Here is a 21,979-nt window from a genome sequence, read left to right as displayed (position 1 = left end):
GCAGCGGCTGCGGCATCGGGAGGATCCTCGGAAACAGAAGACGCCGCACAAATGGCCTCAGAAGCCGCTCTTGCGGCAGCCACCGCCGCCAATGATTTTTTACAAAACGAGAGTAGCGCAGCCGCGGTGGCCGCGGCCGCCGACAACGCGGCCGACGCGGCGGAGGCCGTCTCGATGTCGGCGGAAGATACTTTGATGGGAGCCACCGGTAACCTAACCCTCTTGGCGGAGCAACTCGTGGAGGCGGCGGCAAATGCTTCGGTCATAGCGAGAGCAGCGGCGAATGTGACGGCTTTGGCGGCGAGTGTTACGGTTTCCGGAGTCACCGCGGAGAACGCTGGCGAGATCATCAATCAGGCGAGAAATGCAAACCGTGATGTTGAGATGGCGGCGCAACAACTCCAACAGTTACTGGATACGGACACCTTACCGCCAGACGTAGAGGCCAGCATAATGCAAGCCATTGAAGCGGCTAACAGCGCCGCCGCAATGGCGGAACAAACAGCAGCTCAGGCACAAGAGGCACTCGATGCGGCAGATCGGGCTGCCGCCGCCACGGATGGAGATGACGACGCTGGGTCTTTTGCCGATTTAGCTATGCTACAGGTTGCAGATGCTGCACAGAGCGCACAGGCGGTGGCACTGGTGGCAGGGGACGGACGGTTCGAAGCTTCTCGACAGGCATCGGTAGCGGCGGCGGCGGCAGCCCTCGCCGTCGCGGCGGCGGAAGCGAGCGGAGTAGATCTGGGCGACCTCGGTGACATTGCCTTGCAAAGTGCGGCCAATGCTACCGAAGCGGCATTAGAGGTGGCGGAAGGACGTGCCAACCCGCAGGTAGCTATAGACGCTGCACAAAACGCGGCAGCTGCGGCAGAGAATGTGGCCAACTTAGCTACCGACTTAGCGATGGGAGGGATTGCAGAGGAGGCCGCCAATGTGTCGGCCCGAGCGGCAGCGGTGGCCACACGAGTCACGACGGCAGACTCGGGTGAGTTTCCCGACATTGCAGAACAACTCACGATGGTAGCCGAGGACGCCGAAGAATTATTTTCACGTCAGCCATCACCTATGCCGACGGCGGAAGAATTGGAAGCTTTTAGACAAGCGCAGCAGGTCGCCCAACAGGCACGGGTTACGGGAATCGTCGCAGGAGCTGTGGATGATGTCGCTGGCGCGGCAACACTGGCGGGTCTTGCAAATGGCACAGTAAATGGAGCCATGGCGCCATCGGAGGAGGTCCAGGCATCTCGTCGAGCCTTGGTGGCAGCTACGGCAACGACCCTCGCCGTCGCAGCGGCGGAAGCTACAGGAGAGGACCTGGGCAACCTTACAGCCATTGCATTGGAAAGAGCGGAAGAAGCTAACACTGCGGCATTAGCCTTGGTGGACGGAGGCGGTGACCTGGAGGCGGCTAGAGATGCCACAGAGAGGGCAGCAGAGGCGGCAGAGGCGCTGGCCGCGGCGCTAAGCGCAGCCCCGGGCAGGGGTCGGGAAAATGCCGCGAACGTGTCAGCTCAAGCAGCGATGGTGGCCAGAGAAGCCGCCACGGGAGATATTGACGACGCTATAGGACAACTCAGGGAGTTGACGAGGGACGCTCAAAATACATTTCAAAATCCATCAGGCGAGCTGACTGAAGATGAATTAACAGCCTTTCAACAAGCACAAGAGGTGGCCCGAGAGGCAGAAATTGCATCAGTTGTAGCAGAAAATGCCAACGACGTCAACGACATACAAACATTAGCTGGTCTGGTAACAGATGCGTCAAACGCAGCCAGGGAAATGATGGGGGCAGACCCTTCCGATACCTTTGCCGTGGTACGAAGGTCACTCGTGGCATCCTTGACCGCCTCGACTGCAGCTATTGCCACCTCGACCGCGGTGGCAGCCAGCAGAGCGGGAGCGATGGTCCAAATGGCTTTGAATGCTGCGGAGGAAGCGGCCATGGCCGCAGACCGACTAAGCAGTATGACAAATGTGTCGGCAAGCACCGCCTCACAGACAGCCGTCGCCGCCCAGACGGCGGCCACGCAAGCCCAGGCCGTGGCCCAGGTGGCCGCGCAAAACGCAGCGGCAAACGGATCGGAAGTGACCATGCAGCTCGCCATGTTCGCCACGGAAGCCGCCGCCATCTCGTCCAGGGCAGCGCAAGCGGCGGAAAACATCTCCTCCAAGGCCGCCACCATGGAGACTGTGTCGTACGTGGCCCGAGTAGCCAGAGAAGTGGAAAACAACTGGACGGCGCTGGTCAGCAGGCTGACGTCCAGTTCTGCAGGGGAGTTGTCGGATGCCGTGAATATAGTGGCGACTCCAACAGCGCTAACCACGGCGACCGGCGCACGAGTGGCGGCTCTGGCCGAGGCCGCGGTGGGCCGAGGTAGCGGCGACACGACGGAGCTGGAAAGTCAGGCGAGATTGGCGGCTGACCAGGGGCTAGTGGCGGTGAGACTGGGCCGATCGGTGCTGAACCTCCTCAATGGAGGCATGGCGCCATCGGAGCAGGTCCAGGCATCTCGTCGAGCCTTGGTGGCAGCCACGGCAACGACCCTCGCCGTCGCAGCGGCGGAAGCTACAGGAGAGGACCTGGGCAACCTTACAGCCATTGCATTGGAAAGAGCGGAAGAAGCTAACACTGCGGCATTAGCCTTGGTGGACGGAGGCGGTGACCTGGAGGCGGCTAGAGATGCCACAGAGAGGGCGGCAGAGGCGGCAGAGGCGCTGGCCGCGGCGCTAAGCGCAGCCCCGGGCAGGGGTCGGGAAGAGGCCGCGAACGTGTCAGCTCAAGCAGCGATGGTGGCCAGGGAAGCCGCCACGGGAGATATTGACGACGCTATAGGACAACTCAGCGAGTTGACGAGGGACGCTCAAAATACATTTGAAAATCCATCAGGCGAGCTGACTCTAGATGAATTAGCAGCCTTTCAACAAGCACAAGAGGTGGCCCGAGAGGCAGAAATTGCATCAGTTGTAGCAGAAAATGCCAACGACGTCAACGACATACAAACATTAGCTGGTCTGGTAACAGATGCGTCAAACGCAGCCAGGGAAATGATGGGGGGAGACCCTTCCAATACCTTTGCCGTGGTACGAAGGTCACTCGTGGCATCCTTGACCGCCTCGACTGCAGCTATTGCCACCTCGACCGCGGTGGCAGCCAGCAGAGCGGGAGCGATGGTCCAAATGGCTTTGAATGCTACGGAGGAAGCGGCCATGGCCGCAGTCCGACTAAGCAGTATGACAAATGTGTCGGCAAGCACCGCCTCACAGACAGCCGTCGCCGCCCAGACGGCGGCCACGCAAGCCCAGGCCGTGGCCCAGGTGGCCGCGCAAAACGCAGCGGCAAACGGATCGGAAGTGACCATGCAGCTCGCCATGTTCGCCACGGAAGCCGCCGCCATCTCGTCCAGGGCAGCGCAAGCGGCGGCAAACATCTCCTCCGAGGCCGCCAACATTGAGACTGTGTCGTACGTGGCCCGAGTAGCCAGAGAAGTGGAAAACAACTGGACGGCGCTGGTCAGCAGGCTGACGTCCAGTTCTGCAGGGGAGTTGTCGGATGCCGTGAATATAGTGGCGACTCCAACAGCGCTAACCACGGCGACCGGCGCACGAGTGGCGGATCTGGCCGAGGCCGCGGTGGCGACACGTAGCGGCGACACGACGGAGCTGGAAAGTCAGGCGAGATTGGCGGCTGACCAGGGGCTAGTGGCGGTGAGACTGGGCCGATCGGTGCTGAACCTCCTCAATGGGCCAATGAGTGCCGCCAGAGTCCACTCGCTGACCTTGACCGCCATGCTCAGCGCCGCCGCGCTCTTGTGGCTATTGTGAAGCTTGTTTTAAATCAAGAACTTTATCACTATTTAAGAAATTCATCTTGTGTTACATGTCATGTATTTAATCACGCTGTCAAAAGATAAAAGTATACTTCCTTCACTATTGGACACGAGAGGTAGCTGATGATCTTTTGAGCTGACTTTTTATGCCTACTTATTTATGCGCACTTTATGGTGAGGGTTTAAATTTCATTGCACTCGTATTATGACAATATTAAGGTGATCAATTCATTTGAAATGACCGGACAAAAAAGTATGAAATAAGAGCTCAGAGATGAATGGGATCGATCTTGGTCATGACCGCAAAGTAAAGCCTAGATTGCCTGAATGTGTATGTGCAGCTAAAAAAAATAAAAAAATATTAATTGACGGTCATAGTGAAGAAGTGGTTGGTCGCGGTCCGGTCCTTTGCAATGACGACTCCGTTTCATACTTTATGTATACTTGTACTGTTGATCCTTTTATTGTCAGAAACATTAAAAAAAATTGAAACAACTGAATGCTTCCTCCCTTCGTCTCCGTTCATACCTCAAATGTACTTCTACAGCAATAATAAATATTGGTGAGGCTAGTATTGTCGCAATACTGTTATCTAGGTGTTTTAAAAGGTTCTAATATCGGTACCCTAAAATGATGCCATCGATAGTAAGAAATCACCTAATGGTGCTGCACAATATGTTTTGAGATCTAGTCGATATATGCTGGTCATCCTAACCAAGATGGCCGCCAGATATCCACGCGGCAAAAGAACAAGTTGCAATTGTCCCCCCTCCTGGCCTGGTGGAAGTGTGGTTAGCGCCTCGGCTTCACAGTTCTGAGATCTACGGTTCAATCCCATGTGGGTTCTGACCTTCTGATTCACCTTCTAATCAATGACTTCATCACATGAAAACATCTCATCCATTTGAAGCAGGAGGGTGGTAGCAAATTAATGATGGGTGACCAATCAAATTTGATTGTGAGGGCGTGCAGCGATCGTTACTGACACAAAAAAAAAACTAAAAAAATGAGCTCTATTAATCGAACTGGATTATTTTTCAAATGTATGTAAAACTAAATATTGAAATCCGATACTGCTTCTTCCATTGGTTATGACCCCTGAGCTAATAGCGAGGTTTAAGGTACTAGCGCCATCTAGTGGTAAACTTGAGACGTGCAACAGAATTAGGCTGAGTTCAAGTCTAAAACCAAATTAAATGGGAATCTTAGCAAAGAGTAAAAAAAATGAATGATCAAGACTCACCCAGATCCATAACGCAGAGCTGCCGCCATCTCCGGAATTTCTGGAGTTTACCCGGACAAGCAACACAAACTCCAAGACTCCGGACAACCTCCCTGAAATTCAAAAAAATAGTCACTTTTTTTTTTTTTGAAGCAACCATTTTGGAAAAGTACCAAATTTCCAATTTAAAGGTCTTGAAATTCCCAGCATCGCTACAACTTCCGCATCTTAGTTCTGGATTTAATTCAACTGCACTGTAAACCGGATGAATTCGGTAACACAGGTGTATTGTTAAGGCTGACTAAACCACCAGTCTTTTGTTTTGAAACAAATGCCATCATTTCCGGAGTTGTTCTCAAGGAAGTAGGAGTACACAGCAATGGTAAGTCTTATCAAAATGGATGGGAATTTGGATGAAACTTCTAATAAGAAAGTTTATTGGTTCGTATTTGACAAAATATCCCATGTTGAAGTAGTCATATTTCAATTAATGTCAAAACATGACAACAGTTTGATTTAAATTGTCATTTATTCATTTTTTTTACATTTTATATCGATTTTGTGTGAATCGCATTCACTCCGGAAAAACTCCGGAAATGGGACAAAATGCACCACCAGTGTCAGATATTAAAAAAAAAAAACACACAAACACCTGAACTGGGACAATACTGTAGGTTTACCAGAAGCTTAGTGTCCAAGCTTCTAAGCTTGGACACTAAGCTTCTGGTAACCTTCTATAAAGCCACTGTGGAGAGCATCCTGGCATACGGCATATTTGTCTAACTTTAACATTTAACAAGACTTCTTCACATTGTTAAGACGCGAAAACACTTGGCTATGACTTGGGGGGTCCAACTTTGCGTATTTTTTTAACCATCGCAGCGATATTTGGTCGACATACTCGAAATTGAAGGGAAGATAGTAAAACGGTTTTGCGCCGTTTAGTTTTATTTGACAAAGAAAAGGACTTTGGGATGTGGTTCAGTGAAGTACAATTTATTGAATTTAGTGGGATTTCAAAGCTTCATTTTGAGACCACATACACTTGTAAATTTCCGCACTAGCACGCAGACTTGTGATGAACATGCGTCTCCCTAACAGTCCAAAAACTTGGCACTGTCAAACAGGAACCCTTCAATAATTGGCCCTGACGGTTTCAGTCAATTCCAAGTGGCTGTCAGAGACAATGCAAAAATATTGCAACATTCCTATTTGCAAGCTTGTCAGATGGCTTTTTGGTAAATGCTGGATGATGCAAACATATTTGAAATTTTGTCATTATCTTTTTTTTTTCTTTTGATTACAAAATGGCCATGGTTTTAGTTAGTTCCAGCACGCCCTGTAATTGGCTGGCAACCCATTAAGGGTGTTTCCTGACAACTGACCAGTTAGGTGGGACCTTTGTGGGAATAAGTGGCAAGGAAAAGAAATGTTTGCGTTCCAGACACAAGGATTTGAAGGTGGACAAGATAGATTTGAACGAGCTTTGGTTCATTTGCATATTTCAAATGGATTGGACACCTACCAGTGATAGTCCTTTTCATCTTGGCTAGAGGAAAAACAAATGAGTTATTTTTTTAACCTCTTGGCTGCAATTGACGTCGATAGAAGTTCAATCTATTTGAAGAGGGACATTAACAAGTGAATGAACAATGGTGGCTTATAAAGCTGCTGTCAGTTGGCATTTTTTTCGTGACACGCCTTGTCATTTTGGGAGCGAGGATGCTAAGGCAACCATTGATCTACAGCAGGCAAAAAGATTGAAAACCTGAACAAGTTGCTTTTTGTATGTGTCTGACAGAATTCCGACTCAGGAGCTTAATTTAAACTATAGCAGAATTCTTCTTCCGCGCAATTCAGGGCCAAGTAAGTGGCCATTTACTTGAATGTGTACGACATGCAGGATGACGTGAATCAGTTAATTGAGTAATTACTCGCAACTAAAATAAACCTTGCATGACAACTCACATATCTTGGTTATAGGCCGAGATAATTGTCTTCTTAAACCAAGGGAGCGGCCAACTAATTCCATTTGGAAGAGGCTTGGGCGTCAATGAAGGAACACTTGCAGTCTTTCCACGGCTGTCCGGCCAAGCAGGACCAATATCAGAACTGGAGCTCGCTGACAGTCTTCTTGAATGAGTTTGGTGAGTAAGAATTTTCATTGGTCAGATTTTGAATTAGAATGCCCCTTTATTGTCGTTTCACAAGTTTGCCTAATGAAATTGGAGTGTCAGTGCACAGAATATCCAATATCTTTAAAAAAAATCAAGACGAGCTATTTAACCAGAAAAATAGGAAATTAAAGTCAAGTATAGATATTATTTTTTGCAAGCTCCACACTTGTATTGCACATGGTATGCTGGGTTTCTATTGCAACGTGTTGTTCAGAGAAATGAAGCTTTTCAATGAAACTCTTCTCTCTATTTGTTCGTGCTGTGATCTATCTGCAGTCCAACGTTATGAAACACTTTCTCTTTGAACTTAATTGTGTCGAAATGCAGCAGCTGTACAGATCAAAGAACCATGAGGCAGGGTTCACGCATTCCTTCGTAATGTTACAGACTTTGCTTATGAAAAACCGAGATCCGTCGAGTTTTACGATTGGTAGATTGGGGATTGATTTAGAGATCTTGGTCCATTAAGGGTGCTGGGTGGCGACTGGACTGTTGTTGTTGTCTTCAAAGAGACTGCATGTGAGGCCAAAAGCTAGAACAATTGGAAAACATCGGAGCAGGATTGGATTGGATAACGTTATTCATCCCGTATTGGGGAAATTTCATTGTGACCGTAGCAAGAAAAGGCATAGTTATAAGTTAGACAGTACAGTCGGAAAGGCCGCAGAACAACAAAGCAAAAGCAAAAAGTACAAAGCAAATCAAAGTAAATGGGATCATTAAGAATCACCAAATCAAATCAAGGAAGAAAAGCAGCAAAAACACAAAACCAGCAAGAGTGGACCAACACATCTACGACGACAGCAACAGTCCACTTGGTGTATTGGGAATCAAGTTACCAGGATGAATGCACATATATGTAATCAATATGGAACAATTTGGAGGAAAAGCAGTAACTCCATCAGCAAAGTGGCTTAGGGTCCAAACATGATGGTGAGTGAGGGTGGGGTATTATTGTTATCCAGAGATTTAAAAAAATATTCAATATTAAAACATGGATGAATTGGAAAATACAAAGTCTGGAGAAAATACATGCAGATACTTTGCTCGTTCAATGGATCTACTGTCATTTCGGAAAAGAAAAAGTTCATTTTCGGGTTCACAGTTGACTTCTTGTTAGTTTTACACCAATTTGAGGACATTGTTTCGTATGTGTGAGAAATAATGACTACCAAGGTTGTTGTTTTTTTTAATTGTCCATCTGAGTTGAAAATTGATATGAATGGAAATTGTTTTGTTTATTTTTTGTTAGTCAATGTTTTCTCAGCAACCGTGAATTTTTGGAACGGAAAGCTAAAAAAAATAATAATAATCCTCAGCATATGTCATTTCCCTTGTCTTTAATGTTATTTAGCTAGTTGACCTAAAACGGAATGTAAACTCCTCTTTTTTTATTTATATGAAGTTGCATACGTATTGACATGTCAAGCAAAACAATGGATATACCAAGAAACGGTGCTTGTAACAGAAAATATATTTAAAATTATTTTTAAAAATGTGTTTATTTGTAATTAATCATAGTTAATCCGGTAAAATCCCACCCATCGGCAAACATACATTAGCGAGATAGCAGAAATGTTAGGAGTGGCGAGAAGAACAATTTGGTAAATTCTTAGGAAATGATGAGTTTAGAAAGATGTCCTTGAAAGGCAACTTTGGTGGATGATGACAGAAAGCTGTTAACAACATCTACATAGAGAAGAGGAAGTAAATGTTTAACAATTTCCACTAAATATAGAAGACCAGAGTAATTAAAAAACATTCAATACAATTTGTAAAGTATTAAAAACTAGATATGCCAGAGTTGACTATGCTAAGAATAACATCCAACCCATCCCGAGAATGGCATTCTTTGGGCAAATTAGAGCAAGAAAAACCTTTACCAATAAGACAGAAAAACGAAAGTGAAAGAATTGGAATATGTCCTGATCCAAAGCCAAGACCATATCATAAAATCGACGTATAAAATTGGCTAACTTCCATTGTTTACTGTCATATTCTAAAAGCACTAGAAAAATAACTCAATTTTATTCTCTCTTTATGCAGGGAATAAGCACATTTCAATTGCTACTCCGAGATCATGATCCACAAATTGGTGCTTTCAGTTCTTCTTCTTGGTAAGTAATTGCAACCCCAAAAAAATAATCTGGAGGTTCTTGTCAACATAAAAAATACCATAATCCTTGAAACAGGAATAACAGCTGGCCAAAGTGAACACCACGGCATTGGCAGGCGACTCTTTCAGATGAGTAAAAATGAACCTATCCAAGTCACCATCAGTCTAGGCCGAAGTCCTGTGATAGAAACCACGGATGAAATTTCAGTCCCTGATACAAGCCCAACCAGCAGTTCAACCACAACTCCAGATGACAATTCAGTCACAGATGCAAGCCCAACCAGCAGCGGTTCAACCACCACTCCAGATGACAATTCAGTCACAGATGCAAGCTCAACCAGTGGTTCCACCACTACTGCAGATGACAATTCAGTCACAGATGCAAGTCAAACCAGTGGTTCCACCACTACTCCAGATGACAATTCAGTCACAGATGCAAGCCCAACCAGTGGTTCCACCACCACTCCAGATGACTATTCAGTTACAGATGCAAGCCCAACCAGTGGTTCCACCACTACTCCAGATGACAATTTAGTCACAGATGCAAGCCCAACCAGTGGTTCCACCACCACTCCAGATGACAATTCAGTTACAGATGCAAGCCCAACCAGTGGTTCCACCACCACTCCAGATGACAATTCAGTCACAGATGCAAGCCAAACCAGTGGATCCACCACCACTCCAGATGACAATTCGGTCACAGATGCAAGCCCAACCAGTGGTTCCACCACTACTCCAGATGACAATTCGATCACAGATGCAAGCCCAACCAGTGGTTCCACCACTACTCCAGATGACAATTCGGTCACAGATGCAAGACCAACCAGTGGTTCCACCACTACTCCAGATGACAATTTAGTCACAGATGCAAGACCAACCAGTGGTTCCACCACCACTCCAGATGACAATTCAGTTACAGATGCAAGCCCAACCAGTGGTTCCACCGCCACTCCAGATGACAATTCAGTTACAGATGCAAGCCCAACCAGTGGTTCCACCACCACTCCAGATGACAATTCAGTCACAGATGCAAGCCAAACCAGTGGATCCACCACCACTCCAGATGACAATTCAGTCACAGATGCAAGCCAAACCAGTGTTTCCACCACTACTCCAGATGACAATTCAGTCACAGATGCAAGCCAAACCAGTGGTTCCACCACTACTCCAGATGACAATTCGGTCACAGATGCAAGCCCAACCAGTGGTTCCACCACTACTCCAGATGACAATTTAGTCACAGATGCAAGCCCAACCAGTGGTTCCACCACCACTCCAGATGACAATTCAGTTACAGATGCAAGCCCAACCAGTGGTTCCACCACCACTCCAGATGACAATTCAGTTACAGATGCAAGCCCAACCAGTGGTTCCACCACCACTCCAGATGACAATTCAGTCACAGATGCAAGCCAAACCAGTGGTTCCACCACTACTCCAGATGACAATTCGGTCACATATTCAAGCCCAACCAGTGGTTCCACCACCACTCCAGATGACAATTCGGTCACAGATGCAAGCCCAACCAGTGGTTCCACCACCACTCCAGATGACAATTCGGTCACAGATGCAAGCCTAACCAGTGGTTCCACCACCACTCCAGATGACAATTCAGTTACAGATGCAAGCCCAACCAGTGGTTCCACCACCACTCCAGATGACAATTCAGTCACAGATGCAAGCCAAACCAGTGGATCCACCACCACTCCAGATGACAATTCGGTCACAGATGCAAGCCCAACCAGTGGTTCCACCACTACTCCAGATGACAATTCGATCACAGATGCAAGCCCAACCAGTGGTTCCACCACTACTCCAGATGACAATTCGGTCACAGATGCAAGACCAACCAGTGGTTCCACCACTACTCCAGATGACAATTTAGTCACAGATGCAAGACCAACCAGTGGTTCCACCACCACTCCAGATGACAATTCAGTTACAGATGCAAGCCCAACCAGTGGTTCCACCGCCACTCCAGATGACAATTCAGTTACAGATGCAAGCCCAACCAGTGGTTCCACCACCACTCCAGATGACAATTCAGTCACAGATGCAAGCCAAACCAGTGGATCCACCACCACTCCAGATGACAATTCAGTCACAGATGCAAGCCAAACCAGTGTTTCCACCACTACTCCAGATGACAATTCAGTCACAGATGCAAGCCAAACCAGTGGTTCCACCACTACTCCAGATGACAATTCGGTCACAGATGCAAGTCCAACCAGTGGTTCCACCACTACTCCAGATGACAATTTAGTCACAGATGCAAGCCCAACCAGTGGTTCCACCACCACTCCAGATGACAATTCAGTTACAGATGCAAGCCCAACCAGTGGTTCCACCACCACTCCAGATGACAATTCAGTTACAGATGCAAGCCCAACCAGTGGTTCCACCACCACTCCAGATGACAATTCAGTCACAGATGCAAGCCAAACCAGTGGTTCCACCACTACTCCAGATGACAATTCGGTCACATATTCAAGCCCAACCAGTGGTTCCACCACCACTCCAGATGACAATTTGGTCACAGATGCAAGCCCAACCAGTGGTTCCACCACCACTCCAGATGACAATTCGGTCACAGATGCAAGCCTAACCAGTGGTTCCACCACCACTCCAGATGACAATTCAGTTACAGATGCAAGCCCAACCAGTGGTTCCACCACCACTCCAGATGACAATTCAGTTACAGATGCAAGCCCAACCAGTGGTTCCACCACCACTCCAGATGACAATTCGGTCACAGATGCAAGCCCAACCAGTGGTTCCACCACCACTCCAGATGACAATTCGGTCACAGATGCAAGCCTAACCAGTGGTTCCACCACCACTCCAGATGAAAATTCAGTTACAGATGCAAGCCCAACCAGTGGTTCCACCACCACTCCAGATGACAATTCAGTTACAGATGCAAGCCCAACCAGTGGTTCCACCACCACTCCAGATGACAATTCGGTCACAGATGCAAGCCCAACTAGTGGTTCCACCACCACTCCAGATGACAATTCGGTCACAGATGCAAGCCTAACCAGTGGTTCCACCACCACTCCAGATGACAATTCAGTTACAGATGCAAGCCCAACCAGTGGTTCCACCACCACTCCAGATGACAATTCAGTTACAGATGCAAGCCCAACCAGTGGTTCCACCACCACTCCAGATGACAATTCGGTCACAGATGCAAGCCCAACCAGTGGTTCCACCACCACTCCAGATGACAATTCGGTCACAGATGCAAGCCTAACCAGTGGTTCCACCACCACTCCAGATGACAATTCAGTTACAGATGCAAGCCCAACCAGTGGTTCCACCACCACTCCAGATGACAATTCAGTCACAGATGCAAGCCCAACCAGTGGTTCCACCACCACTCCAGATGACAATTCAGTCGCGGACGCAAGCCCAACCAGTGGTTCCACCACCACTCCAGATGACAGTTCAGTCCCAAGCACTCCAACCGTCTCTGAAAATATTACAGAAGAAGCAATCCAAATTTCAGCCGAGACAGCCCTGGCAGTTTCCGCAACTGCAGCATCAGCAGCAGCATCACTCGCGAGCTCGGCTGCGAGAGCAGCGGCCGCGGCTTCGGGAGGGTCCTCAGAAGTGGAAATGGCTGCACAGGGGGCTGCGGACGCCGCTCTCAGGGCAGCCATTGCAGCCAATGATTTTATACAAGGCAGAATTAGTGCCGCAGCTGTAGCTGCCGCGGCAAACAATGCAGCAGTCGCAGCTGCCAATGCTTCGACCTTAGCAGTGGAGGCTTCGGCGAGCGCAGACATGTTTGCCAGGCAACTCGCCGCAGCGGCGGAAAATGCTTCGGCTATAGCGGCATTAGCTGCGGATGTTTCAGCTTTAGCAGGGAATGTTACGGCTACTGGAGTTACCGCAGAAAGTGCTACTGAAATCATAGCGCAGGCGAGAATGGCAAATAGAGAGGTTGAAATGGCGGCACGAAGAATCCGAGAGTTACTGGATTCGCAAACCCCGCTGGAAGATGTAGAAGCCAGTGTCCTGCAGACCATAGAGGTCACTGACAGCATTGCCATGATGGCAGAACAAATAGCAGTTGGGGCGCAAGAGGCACTTGAGGCAGCCGATCGAGCCGTTGTACCCACCGGGGGACCTCCAGAAGCTGAGGTAGCTGGTCAGTTAGCTTTGCTACGGGCAGCAAATGTGGCGCAAATGGCAATTGCAGCCGCACAGATGGCAGCAGGAGCTGTGGATGGAACGTCAGAAGCGGTTCAGGCTTCACGGCAAGCCTCCCTTGGGTCCGCGGCCCTGTCCATCGCAGTCGCGGTTGCGCAAGCAAGCGGAGAAGATTTTGGCAGCCAGATTGCCAACGCCTTGCAAAGGGCGGACGAAGCCAACAAAGCGGCATTAGCGGTGGCGGAAGGACGCGTGAACCCACAGACCGCTAGAGAGGCCGCAGAAAATGCGGCAGCTGCGGCAGAGGCGCTGGCTGCGGCGGTAAACTCTACTGCATTGGGACCAATGGCAGGAGAGCTCTCAAACGTGTTGGCACGGGTGGCAGTGCTGGCCAGACGAATCACATTGTCAGACTCTGATAATTTTGCCGAAGTTGCGGCACAATTCGTAACACTAGCGATGGATGCCGAAGAATTATTTGCAGGTCAAGCTGAAGAGGTTGCCCGACTGGCAGCATTCACAGGGATCTTCGCAGGAATTGTCGACAATATGGTTGGCGCACAAACCTTAGCAGGTTTGGCAAACGACACAACAAACGCAGCCAAGCAAATACAAGAAAGCCCAACCAGTGGTTCAACCAGTACTTCAGATGACAATTCGGTCGCAGATGCAAGCCCAACCATTGGTTCCACCACTACTCCAGATGACAATTCGGTCACAGATGCAAACCCAACCAATGGTCCAACCACTACTCCAGATGACAATTCAGTCCCAGATGCAAGCCCAACCAATGGTTTCACCACTACTCCAGATGACAATTCGGTCACAGATGCAAGCCCAACCAGTGGTTCCACCACTACTCCAGATGACAATTCAGTCACAGATGCAAACCAAACCAGTGGTTCCACCACTACTCCAGATGACAATTCAGTCACAGATGCAAGCCTAACCAGTGGTTCAACTAGTACTCCAGATGACAATTCGGTCACAAATGCAAGCCCAACCAGTGGTTCCACCACTACTCCAGATGACAATTCGGTCACAGATACAAGCCCAACCAGTGGTTCCACCACTACTCCAGATGACAATTCAGTCACAGATGCAAGACCAACCAGTGGTTCCACCACCACTCCAGATGACAATTCGGTCACAGATGCAAGACCAACCAGTGGTTCCACCACCACTCCAGATGACAATTCGGTCACAGATGCAAGCCCAACCAATGGTTCAACCACTGTTCCAACCAGTGGTTCAACCACTACTCCAGATGACAATTCAGTCACAGATGCAAGCCCAACCAATGTTTCAACCACTACTCCAGATGACAATTCAGTCACAGATGCAAGCCCAACCAATGGTTCAACCACTGTTTCAACCAGTGGTTCAACCACTACTCCAGATGACAATTCAGTCACAGATGCACGACCAACCAGTGGTTCCACCACCACTCCAGATGACAATTCAGTCACAGATGCAAGCCCAACCAATGGTTCAACCACTGTTCCAACCAGTGGTTCAACCACTACTCCAGATGACAATTCAGTCACAGATTCAAGCCCAACCAATGTTTCCACCACCACTTCAGATGACAATTCAGTCCCTGATACAACAAGCACCACCACTAGCAGTTCAACCATCAACCCAGATGACAGTTTGGTCCCAAGCACTCCAACCGTCTCTGAAAATATTACAGAAGAAGCAATCCAAATTTCAGCCGAGACAGCCCTGGCAGTTTCCGCAACTGCTGCATCAGCAGCAGCATCACTCGCGAGCTCGGCTGCGAGAGCAGCGGCCGCGGCTTCGGGAGGGTCCTCAGAAGTGGAAATGGCTGCACAGGGGGCTGCGGACGCCGCTCTCAGGGCAGCCATTGCAGCCAATGATTTTATACAAGGCAGAATTAGTGCCGCAGCTGTAGCTGCCGCGGCAAACAATGCAGCAGTCGCAGCTGCCAATGCTTCGACCTTAGCAGTGGAGGCTTCGGCGAGCGCAGACATGTTTGCCAGGCAACTCGCCGCAGCGGCGGAAAATGCTTCGGCTATAGCGGCATTAGCTGCGGATGTTGCAGCTTTAGCAGGGAATGTTACGGCTACTGGAGTTACAGCAGAGAGCGCTACTGAAATCATAGCGCAGGCGAGATTGGCAAATAGAGAAGTTGAAATGGCGGCACGAAGAATCCGAGAGTTACTGGATTCGCAAACCCCGCTGGAAGATGTAGAAGCCAGTGTCCTCCAGGCCATAGAGGTCACTGACAGCATTGCCATGATGGCAGAACAAATAGCAATTGGAGCGCAAGAGGCACTTGAGTCAGCTGATCGAGCCGTCGTACCCACCGGCGGACCTCCAGAAGCTGAGGTAGCTGGTCAGTTAGCTTTGCTACGGGCAGCAAATGTGGCACAAATGGCAACTGCAGCCGCACAAATGGCAGCAGGAGCTGTGGATGGAACGTCAGAAGCAGTTCAGGCTTCACAGCAAGCCTCCCTTGCGTCCACGGCGCTGTCCCTCGCAGTCGCGGCTGCGCAAGCAACCGGAGAAGACCTGGGCAACCTCACTGACATTGCCTTGCAAAGGGCGGACGAAGCCAACGAAGCGGCATTAGCGGTGGCGGAAGGACGCGTGAACCCACAGGCCGCTAGAGAGGCCGCAGAAAATGCGGCAGCTGCGGCAGAGGCGCTAGCTGCGGCGGTAAGCTCAACTGCATTGGGACCAATGGCAGGGGAGCTCTCAAACGTGTTGGCACGGGTGGCAGTGCTGGCCAGACAAATCACATTGTCAGACTCTGATAATTTTACCGAAGATGCGGCACAATTCGTAACACTAGCGATGGATGCCGAAGAAATTTTTTCAGGTCAAGCAGAAGAGGTTGCCCGACTGGCAGCATTCACAGGGATCTTTGCAGGAATTGTCGACAATATGGTTGGCGCACAAACCTTAGCAGGTTTGGCAAATGACACAACAAATGCAGCCAGGCGAATATCAGAAAGGACTATAATAGCACCATCAGAAGCAGTCCAAGCTGTGCGAGAAGCCAGCCTAGCGTCAACGGCGCTGTCCCTCGCGGTTGTGGCGGCCCGAGCTACTGGAAATCTGGGTAACCTCACAAACTTTGCCTTACAAAGGGCGGACGAAGCCAATGCTATCGCATTAGCGGTTGCGCAAGGACTGCTGGACCCGCAGATCGCTCGAGATGCTGCGGCAAGAGCGGCTGACGCCACGGAGGAGGTGGCCAGGGCAGTAAACGCAATCGCAAGGACCGAGGACGAAGCTGCTAATGTGACGGCCCGAGCGGCGGTGCTGGCTAGGCTTGTCACAACAACAGATCCGGACCAGTTCCAAAGTGTTGCAGACCAACTCGCAATGTTAGCGCGGGAAGCTCAAGAATTATTCTCCGGTATGCAACAAGCAGAAAACGTGGCCTTGCTAACAGAATTTACAGCAGTTTTAGCAGGAACTGTGGACGATCTCCCCAGCGCGCTAAGGTTGGCCGTTCTGGCAATAAACACGGCAGAAGCAGCCAGGCAAATGACGGCAGACCCTCCGAGAATATCCGACTTGGATTATGTAAGGAACTCTTTGGTAGTCGGCTTGACGGCCTCGGGCGCGGCGGTCACTGCCACGTGCACCACGGCGGCAGCGGCCGCCGTGGCGGGTTTAGAGATCATAGCAGCATTGAACGCCGCACAGGAAGCGGCAGACGCCGCCACGGCGCTGAGTAACGGCACAGGCAACATTACCTCAACGGTCAATGCTGCTGAAGTGGCGTCCCTCAGAGCTGTCAACGTCGCTACCACGGCTGTCGACGCATCACCAAACGGATCCATGCAGTTCACGGACTTTGCCACGGAGGCAGCCGCCATTGCTTCCAGGGCGGCGTTGGCCGCACGGAACATCGCCTCTGAACCGGTCAACGAGCGGAACGTGATGGCCGCGGCACAAGTGGCCAGAGACGTCGACGCGGACTTGGAAGCGCTGATCACTAGGATGCAAGGAATGCTGAGCAATTCTTCGAGGGACTTGATTGTGAATCAGCTGGCCGTCCTGGCCGTGGTGACCCCGACAGAGACGGCCACCACGGCCACCGAGCAAGTGGCGAATCTGGCGGGGGGCGCGCTGGAGCGACCAGGCGACGACAGGGCGGAGTTGGAAGCTCTGGCCTCCGTGGCGGCCTTCAGTGCGAACACGGCGGTGAGGGCGGCAAGATTGGCGGTGACCTTCACCACGCAAACGAGCGCCGCCAACGTCGGATTGCCGGCACTTACCGTTCTGGTCGGCGCAGCCGCTCTCTCGTTACTGTTGTAAAGCTTCTTTTAAATCATGTGGTATCCAAACTTGAAATCCTTCCACTTTCATTTGTTAAAAACAGGAACAGTATCAGGTGAAAAAAATATTTTGCTGTTGAGTTGTCATCAATGACAGTGAAACATGATCACTTAAAATCACTTAAACCCAGCTTTTCCAGTTGAAATACACGTAACGTCAATCACTGTCAATGGCAGTAAATATTCCATAAATAAATTATATTGAAAAATATTATTTTTCACAAAAATGCTGTCATGTTTTGAATCTGAGCTAATGGAAAGGCAAGTGAGTTATATGTGATGTTAAAACTAAGAAGTGCAACAGAATAATAATAATAATGTCACCTGAATTCAAGTTTATTGTGGAGGGAGGCCATATTCAATGATATTTTCATCTTTTTCTGCAGGCCAATAAAAAGTGGGCAGTAGTTTGGACACCACTGTTTTAAATCAATTTTCCTTTACATATAACTGTAAATTTCAAATCATGTATGCCGTCACTCTTTCAAGATAGTACATGTACCCTTTATAACCCGAACCCAACAATGCATGTATAAATGCGCAGCAAATACAGATTTTGAGTATCAAGTGAAATTCAGACAAAATAAGTAACCGAACCCAGGACATTTACAGTCAAACATTCGAATAAGCAGTTAATTCAATCTTTTGAGGCCGACGCACGAACCACTCATCCGCCGGGCCGCCCATACATAGATATTAATCATTACATTTTATTATTACTAAATCATTTATGTGTAGTAGACATGCACCTGCTTATGGCAGGTGTGATACTGGTGTGTGCCCATAGCGAGCAATGATGATGTTGCTCACACTGGTACTCAGTGTGCTCAGGGAGGTTGTCTTTCTGCTCAGACAAACAAAAAATTAGTGGGAACATTGCTGGCTAGACACATTGAAAATGAACTAAAAGCTCAATTTCTGTGTCTCCGGGGTCATGTAAATTACAACGCTCCCACAGTGACCCATTATAAGTTTTTACTTCCGGGTTATGAAGTCTTGAATAGTTCCGAAATATCACTTGTGACGAGGCTGACGGGTATATTTGCAGATAAGTTATTAGCTACCTCTTAAACTTTCTACTGTCTATATTTCATCTTAAAAGTGTATGTGTTGAGCTTTATTTGTATGTACAGATGTAATTATATTATATTATATATATATATATATAAAATGCATATATGTATCTTGGTTGACCGGAGATTTTTTCTTTACTTTTTTAGCCATCCCTGCTAACTTTGAGGATATTTTCAGGGATAAATTGATTAAGTCAATCCCTCTTTTAAATTGACTTTATATAGGCTTCAGAGGCCTTTGCACACTTATCTGCATTTGTGAGTATTGGTAGACGACCGGCTTTTTGCTTTGTTATTATTTATTCGAACAAAAAGTAAAACATACATAGCTACACATTAATACATGTACAAGACAAAGTTCTATTCAAACTATTTCCTATTGTGCGTCTCCTATATTTAGTTAGTATCTCATTGCAAAAAAAATACCCTGGAATGTTTTTTTGGCAACGGTTTGAAAAGTTACTTTATCCACAATTTTTGTTGTTGAAGTTTTATAATCAACATAACGGATACGTTTTTGCCTATTAAATTGGATGAACAGTTGCTTTGTCAGTTCTCTTTAAACGGATGTATTTATTATTTAGTTGGCAAGTTGGAAGATTTTCTAATGTGCACATTTTGTTATGGCTAAATTTTGTGTTAATCTACCTGTGTCAAACTAACTTTAATTTGTTTTGCTCATCACACATTTCCAATGCTTATAATGTTGACGTTGCAAACTGTGATGGTCGCCAAGAGTACCGAATAAGCGTATGAAAACCTACCTGTATTCTTGACAAGAAAATGTTTGATTCATTTACTTTGTTATTAATTGTCACATATTTAACATAATCTGTATGTAATGTAGACTTAATATATTAATCTATGCAGCCTTAAATGTGGAGCATGATGGAACTTAAAAGCAAAATGAGAAACTCTTAACTGTAATGGCTCTGGTAAAGAAATAAACAGTTGATGCAGAAAAGTATGCAACATATTGATGATTATCATGACATGTCAAGAGAATATTTCACTGAAAAATTAAAACAAGCAGACAACAATATTGGAATACTAAATTTGATACATATTGAAATTCAAAATTGATAAACTGAATTTTGGACAGTCAAATTGTACTCTAAGGTAGTACAGCGCCCAAGATGTAAATATACTATATATAATGTCCATTACAAGTAACACATGAAAAAAAGAACAATGGTGAACTAATTTTCAGTTTATTATTATTTAGCTCAGGCCTTATAGATTAAGGAGGCATCGATCATGCATGTTACAATGTATGCACACATTTGTTCATGTTGTTTTACCAATTCCCGAACAAAAATGTGATTTCATTCGCAAAGGGTAATGAGTTGTTATTCTTTAATTATAGTCTACTCTGATATTTAAACACTCGGACTATGGAGGATAAGTGAATCAAGGTCTTGTTGAGTTTGAGTTTGCGTTTGCCAAATGTCAATCACCACTGTCAGTCTCGAAGAAAAACATTGCAGTGCTACCACAAAGCCACTAGGGTTGGGACGATACACTAAAACTCGGGATACGATTCGCCTCGATATGCCAAGGTCACGTATGATATATTCCGATATCAAATAATGTATTTTAAAAAATGACTTGTCTATTGCCATATAGCAAATAAACAAAGTTTTGAAAATAAAAAATAAAAAGACAACCTCTGCTGTCACCTGCTGTCAACATTGCCGTACAACATATTGCAAATCGTGACTTGCAATACCGCACTACAGATCGAAACTAATTTCAAAACTCATGTTCTGTGCCAAGAATTTCTTCCGCTACTGATCCAGTCTTTCGTTAATTGCTAGTTGTTTTGTGATAATTTAATTTTGGTTAGAGACGGCAATTTTGAAGGACCTTTGATTTAATGAGTTCTGTTATATGATTAATTGACAGGAATTATTAACACATTTCACTTCCTTATCCAAATTAAGTAAGAAATATATAGGGCACTCTTCGTAAAGCTGTGCTCGGTTAAAACAATATTGAGCAACTTCAGTATTTATTTCCAAACAATACTTGCTAAATCGAAACCCTAAATATACATCTTAAATCTGAATGTTAAATGCATTGTTACCTGGGATAGGCTCCAGCACGACCTGCAAACCTTATTAGGATAAGCAGTTTGGAAAATGAATGGAAAAAAATACAAATAAATAAATTCTAATTGTCTCAACTAAACATTTAGCTAATTTGCTAATTCAAAAGGGCCGATGATGGGAAGTAACAAAATAAAAGCTGGACGGAGCTCAGTTGAGTTGGTTTCAGTACCTAACAAACAAGCTCTTCTGGCTTTTATTTTGTTACATCCAGACACATGCTGATTTATATATTAAGATTTAGATTGAGGATTTATATCTAGGGTTTGGATTTAAAATTTAAATTTACGGTTTATATTTGATATTTAACTTTACAACTTACCACTAATTATTTTGAAATAAATATTGAAGTTGATAAATATTGTTGTTAATGTGCAAAAAAGTCACAAAAAGTTTCACACCACATTAGAACCACTGGATGGCACTAAATATGAGAAAACGTGCTGTCTTTTTAACGGAGGACAGCTTTCCATGTGGCGGCCCATAGAAATGAGCTAACCTGATTTAAAACAATATTGCAATCAATTTTATCTATGATTAACACCTCGTATGACACATGCAGCTACACGATAGATACTAAGATACAACTAACATACTAAGAAACACAAGTATACGTCCAGTATCATCATGAAAACTCATAATACGTGTAGTATAACAAACAAATGCCTTACACGAATACGTAGAGAAAAGTTTTTCCGGCCTCAACTGGTTTGTGACCAATGAGCTGGCAGAACACTTGGGACGTGAGACAATACGCTAATCTAATTGGTTGATGTACACTTGCTGGTCACAGAGATAGCATAGCAACGTGGGAAAAAAATCATTAAAACTCTTTTGTTTTTGTTTACAAGAGTAACTCAGAGTTTATTTGTATACATTTCACCGTATAAAATGTTCGGTTAAACTATGAGAGTTTTCTAACAAAGAGGTGTCCCTTTTTTCTCAAGAGTTTACAACCTTATCTTTAGCCAAAATATGAACC

The 21,979-nt window shown here is 46.8% G+C and overlaps 1 long non-coding RNA gene across 1 annotated transcript in view; it reads right to left on the bottom strand.

The window, feature by feature from the left end:
• LOC144066964 (uncharacterized) overlaps window positions 1-21,979 on the bottom strand; it is a 28,144-nt gene that overhangs the window by 5,676 nt on the left and 489 nt on the right. The window contains exon 2 of the long non-coding RNA XR_013297800.1: window positions 5,074-5,165. This is a non-coding gene — a long non-coding RNA (uncharacterized LOC144066964). The remainder of the gene's footprint in view (window positions 1-5,073; window positions 5,166-21,979) is intronic.

This window comes from Stigmatopora argus, chromosome 21 (genome assembly GCF_051989625.1).
Source record: "Stigmatopora argus isolate UIUO_Sarg chromosome 21, RoL_Sarg_1.0, whole genome shotgun sequence".
Classification (NCBI taxonomy): Eukaryota; Metazoa; Chordata; class Actinopteri; order Syngnathiformes; family Syngnathidae; genus Stigmatopora; species Stigmatopora argus.
The sequence above is the reverse complement of the archived record's forward strand: the minus strand, read 5'-3'. Positions and strand labels throughout refer to the sequence as shown.